We start from the raw sequence: 12,553 nt of genomic DNA on the forward strand, positions 1-12,553 counted from the left end.
CCTTTTTCATTGGTTACAGAAGAGAAATTAGAGTTAAGCACATACTCTTCTTTTACTGACCTTAATGGGTATTGCCTCCACCCACTTGGTAACGTGATCGGTCGCTGTCAGACACCAGCTGTTACCATTCCTGGATTACTATATTCTTACACATATCTGTGTCATACCATATGCAGATTTTCATATTTGTAAGGACACACACACTATCTCTCTCCTCTGCTCTCATCCTTCTAGACCTATCTGCTGCCTTTGATACTGTGAACCATCAGATCCTCCTCTCCACCCTCTCCGAGTTGGGCATCTCCGGCGCGGCCCACGCTTGGATTGCGTCCTACCTGACAGGTCGCTCCTACCAGGTGGCGTGGCGAGAATCTGTCTCCGCACCATGCGCTCTCACCACTGGTGTCCCCCAGGGCTCTGTTCTAGGCCCTCTCCTATTCTCGCTATACACCAAGTCACTTGGCTCTGTCATATCCTCACATGGTCTCTCCTATCATTGCTATGCAGACGACACACAATTAATCTTCTCCTTTCCCCCTTCTGATAACCAGGCGGCGAATCGCATCTCTGCATGTCTGTCAGACATATCAGTGTGGATGACGGATCACCAGCTCAAGCTGAACCTCGGCAAGACGGAGCTGCTCTTCCTCCCGGGGAAGGACTTCCCCTTCCATGATCTCGCCATCACGGTTGACAACTCCCTTGTGTCCTCCTCCCAGAGTGCTAAGAACCTTGGCGTGATCCTGGACAACACCCTGTCGTTCTCCACTAACATCAAGGCGGTGACCCGATCCTGTAGGTTCATGCTCTACAACATTCGCAGAGTACGACCCTGCCTCACACAGGAAGCGGCGCAGGTCCTAATCCAGGCACTTGTCATCTCCCGTCTGGATTACTGTAACTCGCTGTTGGCTGGACTCCCTGCCTGTGCCATTAAACTCCTACAACTCATCCAGAACGCCGCAGCCCGTCTGGTGTTCAACCTTCCCAAGTTCTCTCACGTCACCCGCTCCTCCGCTCTCTCCACTGGCTTCCAGTTGAAGCTCGCATCCGCTACAAGACCATGGTGATTGCCTACGGAGCTGTGAAGGGAACGGCACCTCCATACCTTCAGGCTCTGATCAGGCCCTACACCCAAACAAGGGCACTGCGTTCATCCACCACTGGCCTGCTGGCCCCCCTACCTCTGAGGAAGCACAGTTCCCACTCAGCCCAGTCAAAACTGTTCGCTGCTCTGGCACCCCAATGGTGGAACAAGCTCCCTCACGACGCCAGGACAGCGGAGTCAATCACCACCTTCCGGAGACACCTGAAACCCCACCTCTTTAAGGAATACCTAGGATAGGATAAAGTAATCCTTCTAACCCCCCCCCCCCCCCCTAAAAGATTTAGATGCACTATTGTAAAGTGGTTGTTCCACTGGATATCATAAGGTGAATGCACCATTTTGTAAGTCGCTCTGGATAAGAGCGTCTGCTAAATGACTTAAATGTAAATGTAATAATTTTTACTTGCTGTGGTCAAAAAAAGCAACCATTACAAAACCTACTTATCAGGGCAAAATTAGAATTTGGAAACTTACAGATCATGTGCCATGGTGAAACAACTTTGATTAGCTTCAACTCCAGCGCCACAGTCTTCACCCTCTCAAACTTCTGGCAGGCTAGACAGGGTACTGAACTTTTTGCAAAAAGTGACAAATTGAAACATCAGAAGCATAGGTTGATTTTGGCAATCACTTCACTCCGAAATGGCCAGCATGCATCTTGGTCAGCATGGCCTCCTCCTCCTTAGTAAAAATCACCCTCCTGTGTGGCTGGCCATCCTTTCCCAGTAGGTAGATATGATTGCCTAACAAATTGGAAGAAGACTTGTTGAAATACTCAAGTCTAAGTACATTTGCACTGCCGTCTTTTGCTCTGTCTGTCACTCTCTTACTTTCATCCTCCCCTGTGTCTGTCTAGCAAAGACACCTAGTTAAGGGCATTTGTAATTACCATAATTGCTTACAGCTATCCATTTGATTGATCAGGTTTAACTTATAGCTAGACACCTCAATATGACAGACATATAAATATATCAGTGGAGGCTGCTGAGGGAAGGACAGCTCATAATAATGTCTGGAATGGAGTCAATTGTATGGCATCAACCACATGGAAACCACGCGTTTGATACCATTCCATTTAATCCATATTACGAGCCATCTCCTCAGCAGCCTCCGCTCCACTAAACTAAATGTATAGCTAGCAACTAGCTAACGTTAGATTGAAAATGGTTGTTGAAAAATGGTTGTACATAGCTAAATCCGTCCAGTTATCTAATTGAAGTTAACTGCTTAACGTTACCCTGAATTGTGAATTTCTCTGAATGTTGCACCTCTTGTCGAGATCATAGTACTTCGCCTGGTTAGAAAGATAAAAGAAAATATCCTCGAGGGATGCCGTTGAAGTGCAAGCTAACGTTACATACAAACAGAAAGCTGTAATAACAGTTACAGTAGCTTGCTTGCTTGCTTGTTAGCTAAATAAAACTGTCAGGCTGGCTAACGTTACTGTAGCTGACTAGGCAGGCTGAGATATATAAGTACAGTAACGTTAGTTAGTAACGTCAGTCTAAAAACAGCTTAAATTATTTATTCCTATTTGTACTTGTATAAAGACAAATATATTGTAGCGACCCGCACAGACAGCTGTGGGTTATCTGTTAGGCTATTAGTGGGTTGTGTTGTACTTACCAGTGTTCGCGGGGTCATGCCAATCAACCTGCTATCTGCCAATCACGGGAATGCCTGGAATGTTCTGATACCGGGCAGCCTGGTGGTTGGCGGAGGGGGGTTGGGCAGGGGGATAGAGCATTGGAAGTTAAAACCGGGTTTAGCCATTGTTCTCTCTCTTACGTCTGGGCTTCACAAGAGAAGGTCACGTTTGGTTTGTAGGGTGCCTTTCATTTATTTGGCGTGGGCTACGGCCAAACAGTAGCCTGTGTTAAGTTGGGTTAATAAACCGTCAGTTTGTTAACTCAATCATCTGTCTGGACAATTGTTCCTTTATGATCTAGTCAGGTCATTACAATATGGTAAAGAAAGTGTTCTCTTTCCAGTCTTTTCGGTCTGAAGCAGCAGGTAGTCAGCAGGTTGTCATCGTTAAAAACACCGTCCTTGGAGAGAAATTCTGAGGTAATAATTTTGCTCGGACTGAGCGAGCGATTTTGCGGTGAAATAGAACTAGAACTGTCTGCATCCTCCTTCCTTCGCGACCGCTACGAGGTAAAATAGAGCTAAGCAACCAGCATAGCAACGGACGCTTTGGTTCATTACGTAATCCGGCCAGAATGTTGCAACAGAAGCTAGAACTCATCGAATCCCATTGTGACGTTGAGGGGGACACTATTTGGCATGATAGGCCCCCGTCCCCAGTGAAAGTTGTGCCCCTGGGTTACATTATATTATATAGCCTGTCAAGATATGTTACACAAATTCACAATGGGATTCACAATGGAAAAACAATTAAATCGAAAAAAAATTATTTAATTATTACTCACACAATTTCACACATTTTGAACAAATTAGTGCCTTCAGAAAGTATTCAAACCCCTTGACTTTTTCCACATTTAGTTGTGTTACACCCTGAATTTAAAATTGATTAAATTTACATTTTGAGTCACTGATCTACACACAATACTCCATAATGTCAAAGTGGAGTTATGTTTAAGAAATGTATACAAATGAATTAGAAATTAAAAGCTGAAATGCCTTGTCAACCCTTTTCTTGCGGTAAGCCTAAATAAGTTCAGGAGTAGAAATGTGCTTAACAAGTCACATAAAAAGTTGCATGGACTCACTCTGTATGCAATAATAGTGTTTAACATGATTTTTAAATTACCACCCCTTCTCTGTTCCCCACACATTCAATTATCTGTAAGTTCCCTCAGTCGAGCAGTGAATTTCAAGCACAGATTCAACCACAAAGCCAAGGAGATTTTCCATTGGTTCACAAAGTAGGGTACTTATTGGTAAATGGGTAAAAAAACAAAACAAAAAAACAGACATTGAATCCCTTTGAGCATGGTGCAATTATTATTTACACTTTGGCTGGTGTATCAGTACATCCAGTCAATACAAATATACAGGCACCCTTCGTAACTCAGTTGCCGGAGAAGAAGGAAACCACTCAAGGATTTCACCATGTGGCCAATGGTGATTTTAAAACAGTTACAGAGTTTAATGGCTGTGATAGCAGATAGGTGAGGATGGATCAACAACATTGTAGTTATTCCACAATACTAACATAAATGACAGAGTGAAAAGAAGGAAGCCTGTAAGAATCGACACTGGAGACGAGAAGCAGGTACAGGGAGTGAACATTTAATAACCACGGATACGAACAGAATACGGACAGCATCTGGACAGGGCAAACGGAAACGACAATAATGCTGACACAGGGATGAAACAGAGGAAACAGACAGATATAGGGAAGGAAATCAAAACGTGAAGGAGTCCAGGTGAGTCCAATGAGCGCTGATGCGCGTAATGATGGTGACTGGTGTGCGTAATGAAAGGCAACCTGGCGCCCTCGAGCGCCAAAGAGGGAGAGCGGGAGCAGGCGTGACAGTACTCCCCCCCTAGCGGCGCCACCCGGCGTCCCACCTGGGCGAGCCTGACGGGCCGGCTGAGGCATGGGCGCTGGACAAGCCAGCTGGGGGCGTAGAAGCCCGACATGCCGGTAGAGGCATGGGATCCTGGCGAGCCGGCTGAGGCGTGGGAGTCTGACGATCCGGCTGAGGCGTGAAAGCCTGACCATCCCGCTGAGGAGTGGGAGCCCAACGAGCCGGCTGAGGTGTGGGAGCCTGATGGACCAGCTGAGGCATGACGTGGAGTGGGAGCCCGATGAGCTGGCTGAGGCATGACGTGGGATGGGAGCCTGCCAATCCAACCGGGGCAAGAAAACCTCTTGAACCACCTAAGGCGTGGAAGCCTGACGAGCCAGCTGAGGCACCCCCGGTTCCAAAAACAAAAACCTCCCTGATGCTTTGTATAGTAGTGTCAGCATTCTGTAAGGATCGACACTGGAGACGAGAAGCAGGTACAGGGAGTGAACACTTAATTACCACAGACAGGAACAGAATACGGACAGCGTCTGGACAGGGGAAATGGAAACAACAATAATGCTGACACAGGGATGAAGCAGGTGAGACAGAAGCCTGTACAGAATAAAAAATATTCCAAAACATGCATCCTGTTTGCAATAAGGCACCAAAGTAACACTGCAAAAATGTGGCAAAGAAATACACAACTTTTTCCTGCACACAAAACACTATGTCTGGGGCAAATCCAACACAACACATCACCGAGTATCACTCTTCATATTTTCAAGCATGATGACGGCTGCATCATGTTATGGGAATGCTTGTCATTGGCAAGGACTAGGGAATTTTTTGGAATAAAAATAAACGGAATAAAACTAAGCACAGACAAAATTGTGGAATACTTGGTTCAGTGTGTTTTCCACCAGACACTGGGAGACAAATTCACCTTTCAGCAGGACAATGATCTAAAACACAAGGCCAAATATACACTGGAGTTTCTTACCAAGACTACATTGAATGTTCCTGAGTGGCCTAGTTAAAATATGGCCAGACTTGAACATAGCTGTCTAGCAATGATCAATAACCAACTAGACTATCACGCCTGCACCCGCTCCCCCTCTCTGGCACTCGAGGGCACCAGGTTGCCCATCATTGTTTCATGTCCATTTATCCTTTAAATCTTCACTCCCTGTCCTTGCTTCTCGTCTCCCAGCGTCTGTCCTTACATAGACAGAGCTTGAAGAATTTTGAAAAGAATTAAGGGCAAATATTGTACAATCCAGGTGTGCAAAGCTCTTAACGACTTAACCAGAAAGACTCACAGCTGTAATCACTTCAAAAGGTGATTCTAACATGTATTGACTAAGGGGGTTGAATATTTATCTAATCAAGAGATATTAGTGTTTTATTTTCCATACATTTGTCCTTCCACTCTGACATTTAAAAAATAATAATAATACTTTTTTTTACCTTTATTTAACTAGGCAAATCAGTTAAGAACAAATTGTTAAAGACAGAATTTACCTTGTCAGCTCTGGGATTCAATCTAGCAACCTTTCATTTACTGGCCCAACGCTCTAACCTCTAGGCTACCTGCCGCCATTACAGAGTATTTTGTGTAGATCATTGACCAAAAAAATGACAATTAAATCCATTTCAATTCCACTTTGTAACACAACAGAATGTGGAAAAAGTGAAGGGGTGTGAATACTTTCTGAAGACACTATATATTTTACCTATAGGCTTGACAAGCAGTTCCTTTATTCCACCACTTGGCACTGATTTTCTGAGCAATCTTTCAAATTATTAAAACATGTATACACCTTAATCAGAATTATTTGATCTGCACATGTGCTAGCACCAACCGAGGCAGCCTCCCTCTTTAGCATGAGTTAAGTGAGTTTGGAACAATTGAATGAGCCCTTGCCTTAACAGGAAGCCAGTGTAGGGAGGCTAGCACTGGAGTAATATGATCAAATTTTTGGGTTCTAGTCAGGATTCTAGCAGCCGTATTTAGCACTAACTGAAGTTTATTTAGTGCTTTATCCGGGTAGCCGGAAAGTAGAGCATTGCAGTAGTCCAACCTAGAAGTAACAAAGGCATGGATTAATTTTTCTGCGTCATTTTTGGACAGAAAGTTTCTGATTTTTGCAATGTTACGTAGATGGAAAAAAGCTGTCCTTGAAACAGTCTTGATATGTTCTTCAAAAGAGAGATCAGGGTCCAGAGTAACGCCGAGGTCCTTCACAGTTTTGAGACGACTGTACAACCATCCAGATTAATTGTCAGATTCAACAGACAATCTCTTTCTTTCTTGGGACCTATAACAAGCATCTCTGTTTTGTCCGAGTTTAAGAGTAGAAAGTTTGCAGCCATCCACTTCCTTATGTCTGAGACACAGGCTTCTAGCGAGGGCAATTTTGGGGCTTCTGTAACGGTTGTCGTCGGGAATAGAAGACCAAAACGCAGCAGGAATGTGGATGCTCATCTTGTATTTATTTTAAATAAAGAGAACACCAAAATAACAAAATGAAGACCGCACGAACAACAAAACAGTCTTGTCAGGCTCACACAGGCAAAACAAGAAACAATCTCCCACAAACACTTAACCAAACACATACCCATATATAGGACTCTCAATCAGAGGCAACTAGAAAACACCTGCCTCCAATTGAGAGTCCAACCCCAATAAACTAGACATAGAAATACAAAAGACTAGAGACCACATAGAAATACAAACCTAGAACATAACCCCAAAAACCCGGAACTAACTAAACCAACACCCTACTAAATAAATCACCACCCCGAACCACATAAACAAAATACCTTCTGCCACGTCCTGACCAAACTACAATAACAAATAACCTTTATACTGGTCAGGACGTGACAGCTTCACCATGTTTCATTGAAATGTACAGCTGTGTGTCATCCGCATAGCAGTGCAATGTAACATTATGTTTTCGAATGTCATCCCCAAGAGGTAAAATATATAGTGAAAACAATAGTGGTCCTCAAACGGAACCTTGAGGAACACCGAAATTTACAGTTGATTTCTCAGAGGACAAACCATTCACAGAGACAAACTGATATCTTTCCGACAGATAAGACCTAAACCAGGCCAGAACTTGTCCATGTAGACCAATTTGGGTTTCCAATCTCTCCAAAAGAATGTGGTGATCGATGGTATCAAAAGCAGCACTAAGATCTAGGAGCACGAGGACAGACGCAGAGCCTCGGTCTGACGTTATTAAAAGGTCATTTACCACCTTCACAAGTGCAGCCTCAGTGCTATGATGGGGTCTAAAACCAGACTGAAGCGTTTCGTATACATTGTTTGTCTTCAGGAAGGCAGTGAGTTGCTGCGCAACAGCTTTTTCTAAAATTTTAGAGACGAATGGAAGATTCGATATAGGCCGATACTTTTTTATAATTTCTGGGTCAAGATTTGGCTTTTTCAAGAGAGGCTTTATTACTGGCACTTTTAGTGAGTTTGGTACACATCCGGTGGATAGAGAGACGTTTATTATATTCAACATAGGAGGGCCAAGCACAGAAAGCAGCTCTTTCAGTAGTTTAGTTGGAATAGGGTCCAGTATGCAGCTTGAAGGTTTAGAGGCCATGATTATTTTCATCATTGTGTCAAGAGATATAGTACTAAAACACTTTAGTGTCTCCCTTGATCCTAGGTCCTGGCAGGGTTGTGCAGACTCAGGACAACGGAGCTTTGGAGGAATACGCAGATTTAAAGAGGAGTCCGTAATTTGCTTTCTAATGATCATGATCTTTTCCTCAAAGAAGTTCATGAATTCATCACTGCTGAAGTGAGAGCCATCCTCTCTTGGGGAATGCTGCTTTTCAGTTAACTTTGCGACAGTATCAAAAATACATTTCGGATTGTTCTTATTTTCCTCAATTAAGTTGGAAAAATAGGATGATCGAGCAGCAGTGAGGGCTCTTCGATACTGCACGGTAATGTCTTTCCAAGCTAGTCGGAATACTTCCAGTTTGGTGTGGCGCCATTTCCGCTCCAATTTTCTGGAAGCTTGCTTCAGAGCTCGTGTATTTTCTGTATACCAGGGAGCTAGTTTCTTATGACAAATGTTTTTCGTTTTTAGGGGTGCAACTGCATCTAGGGTATTGCGCAAGGTTAAATTGAGTTCCTCGGTTAGGTGGTTAACTGATTTTTGTCCTCTGACATCCTTGGGTAGGCAGAGGGAGTCTGGAAGGGCATCAAGGAATCTTTGGGTTGTCTGAGAATTTATAGCACGACTTTTAATGCTCCTTGGTTGGGATCTGAGCAGATTATTTGTTGCGATTGCGAACGTAATAAAATTACATTTACATTTACATTTTAGTCATTTAGCAGACGCTCTTATCCAGAGCGACTTACAGTAGTGAATGCATACATTTCAATTCATAGTTTTTTTTTCTCCCCCCCGTAAACAGAGAGTAGCAGCAGCTCTCCTCATGATTCTATAGTGCCTTCAGAAAGTTCACACCCCTTGACCTTTTCCACTTTGTTGTTACAGGCTGAATTTTTTATTGATTAAAATTATATTTGTCACTGGCCTACACACACACACAACCCTATAATGTCAAAGTGGAGTTATTTTTCCAATCTTTACAACATTTTTTGGGGGGGGAGCTTTAATGTCTTTAATCAATAAGTATTCAACCCCTTTGTTTTGGCAAACCTAAACAAGTTCAACAGTAAAAATGTGCTTAACAAGTCATACTGCTTGTTCTGTGCGTGATTTCCTGCAAGACAGGAATGTCAGTGTTCTGCCATGACCAGCGAAGAGCCATGACCACGTCTGGGACCTGTTGGATCGGAGGGTGAGGGCTAGGGCCATTCCCCCCAGAAATGTACCTGCAAGTTCCCGGACCTTGGTGGAAGCATGGGGTAACATCTCACAGCAAGAACTGGCAAATCTGGTGCAGTCCATGAGGAGCAGATGCACTGCAGTACTTAATGCAGCTGGTGGCCACAGACTGTTACTTTTGACCCCCCCCCCCCCCTTTGTTCAGGGACACATTATTCCATTTCTGTTAGTCACGTCTGTGAAACTTGTTCAGTTTATATCTCAGTTGTTGAATCTTGTTATGTTCATACAAATATAAACGCAGTTGACAGTGAGAGGACGTTTCTTTTTTTTGCTGAGTTTATAACTAAAAAACGGTTTAAAAAACGACTTTTGTCCTCTGAAGAGGGATGGGTTAATAATATTTTTTTTAAACAAGGCCATCTATTGGTAGATGGGTAAAAACAAAATACAAATCTGACATTGAATATCCCTTTGAGCATGGTGAAGTTATTAATTACACTTTGGCTGGTGTATCAATACATCCAGTCACTACAAAGATAAAGGCGTCCTTCCCTAACTCAGCTGCTGGACAGAATGGAAACCGCTCAGGGATTTCACCATGAGGCCAATGGTGACCAAAACAGTTGTGTCTGTGATAGGAGAAAATAGAGGATGAATCAACATTGTAGGTACTCCAGAATACTAACTTAAATGACAGCATGAAAAGGAGGAAGCATGTAGAGAATAAGTACATTTTCTAAAACATACATCCTATTTGCAATAAGGCACTAAACTGCAAAAACATTTGGCAAAGACATTCACTTTATATCCTGCATGCAGTGTTGTGTTGTTTTTTTTTATTTATTTCACCTTTACTTAACCAGGTAGACTAGTTGAGAACCAGTTCTCATTTGCAACTGCGACCTGGCCAAGATAAAGCAAAGCAGTGCGACACATACAACAGAGTTAAACATGGAGTAAAACAAACATGCAGTCAATAATACAGTAGAAAAAGTCTATATACAGTGTGTACAAATGAGGTAGGATAAGGGAGGTAAGGCAATAAATAGGCCGTGGTGGCGAAGTAATTACAATAGAGCAATTAAACACTAGAATGGTAGATGTGCAGAAGATGAATGATGTGCAAGTAGAGATGCTGGGGTGCAAAGGAGCAAGATAAATATATAAATACAGTATGGGGATGAGGTAGTTGGATGGACTATGTACAGGTGCAGTGATCTGTAAGCTGCTCTGACAGCTGGTGCTTAAAGCTAGTGAGGGAGATATGAGTCTCCAGCTTCAGTGATTTTTGCAATTCGTTCCAGTCATTGGCAGCAGATAACTGGAAGGAAGGGTGGCAAAAGGAATAATTGGCTTTGGGGGTGACCAGTGAGATATACCTGCTGGAGCGCGTGCTACGGGTGGGTGCTGCTATGGTGACCAGTGAGCTGAGATAAGGCGAGGCTTCACCTAGCAGAGACTTGTAGATGACCTGGAGACAGCGGGTTTGGCGACGAGTATGAAGCGAGGGCCAACCAACGAGAGCGTACAGGTCGCAGTGGTGGGTAGTATATGGGGCTTTGGTGACAAAACGGATGGCACTGTGATAGACTGCATCCAATTTGTTGAGTAGAGTCTTGGAGGCTATTCTGTAAATGACATCGCCGAAGTCGAGGATCGGTAGGAGGGTCAGTTTTACGAGGGTATGTTTGGCAGCATGAGTGAAGGATGCTTTGCTGTGAAATAGGAAGCCGATTCTAGATTTAATTTTGGATTGGAGATGCTTAACTTTTTAGTGACAGGGGGCGATGGTCCGATAGTCCAGGATTATGAGGAAAAACATTAAGATCCACAACATTTATTCCATGGGACAAAACTAGGTCCAGAGTATACCCACTGAGTCGATGATGGCTCCGAAAGCCTTTTGGAGTGGGTCTGTGGACTTTTCCATGTGAATATTAAAGTCACCAAAAAAATGTTTTTTAAAAAGTCCACAGTACAGCACATACTGTACATGGTTCTCTCGTTTATATACTTTATCTGTCTGTGATTATGTGTTCCAGTGTGGAGATGATGGGTCACCCAGAGCTATTATTATAGTTATTAAAGATGAACAAGGTTGTGTTGTGCAGATAGACCAGTTTACACTCTCACCCTTCCATCAGCCAACATTACAGAATGGCTGCACAAGGCTCTGAAGAATAACAAGACCGACAGGCAGAAAGATACAGCGCCAGAGGCTGATTAAGATGGGTACCACCAGACAACCATCACAGCCATAATCTTCCAGGTATCATATAGATATACCGTATCCCTGTATGTCACATCAGCCTGCATTTCTTTAACCAACAACTGGAGGAAACTAAGTGGTCTAGAGATGCTACAGTAAGGTTACTTTCAATTATGTAACTTCAGGATTTTGGGCACTGGCCAGCTGGGCTAGTAAACCACAATTCATATTAGCCCGGGTCCAAAATCGGTGCTGAAAATTACTTGCGTCAGGCTAGCTTAATTTCTATCCCTGGTTACTTTACCGTAAATGTGTATTTGACCAGACCTCAGAATAGATTTCTGTCTGAATAGGTACCACGGCAAGGGCTCTAGTTTGTACAATACATCCATTCTTAAAATTGTCATGACCGATAATCTGACATCTGTTTTTTCCTTTGCATGTGGATGCGAGAATATGTTTGGTGACTAAGAATCTTTTGTTAGTTTTGAATGCCTAATGTTATACAAGTGATACTTGTCTCAGTCTTGTATTTGAGCATTTAGAAGAATTTTCCTTTCTGTGAATTATCTGACTCAGTCTAAAGGACTACGTTTTGGAAGGTGTGAATTAGTGTAATATGTATACTTATTAATGGGGCACCAGTCCAGTTATTGGACAAAATGGTCTTCTAAGAAGACCTGATTTATTAGTTATTTAGTAATAACTCTGACTACAATTATAATAATAGTAATAAATTGATTCATCTCAAGGTATGAATTCTTTGAGAATGAATTGAAGTTCTTTACCAGAATAACAAGACAAACAATTGATTTATGCAATCAACGCTAATCTAAATATTTAAACATAATGAGAATGATCATCAAAAGGTAGGAAATAGAATGAAAGACAAGAATTGAAGACCTGGAGATCCTGAACATTAAATTATGTTCTA

This window comes from Salmo salar, chromosome 14 (genome assembly GCF_965601325.2).
Source record: "Salmo salar chromosome 14, fSalSal1, whole genome shotgun sequence".
NCBI classification, from domain to species: domain Eukaryota; kingdom Metazoa; phylum Chordata; class Actinopteri; order Salmoniformes; family Salmonidae; genus Salmo; species Salmo salar.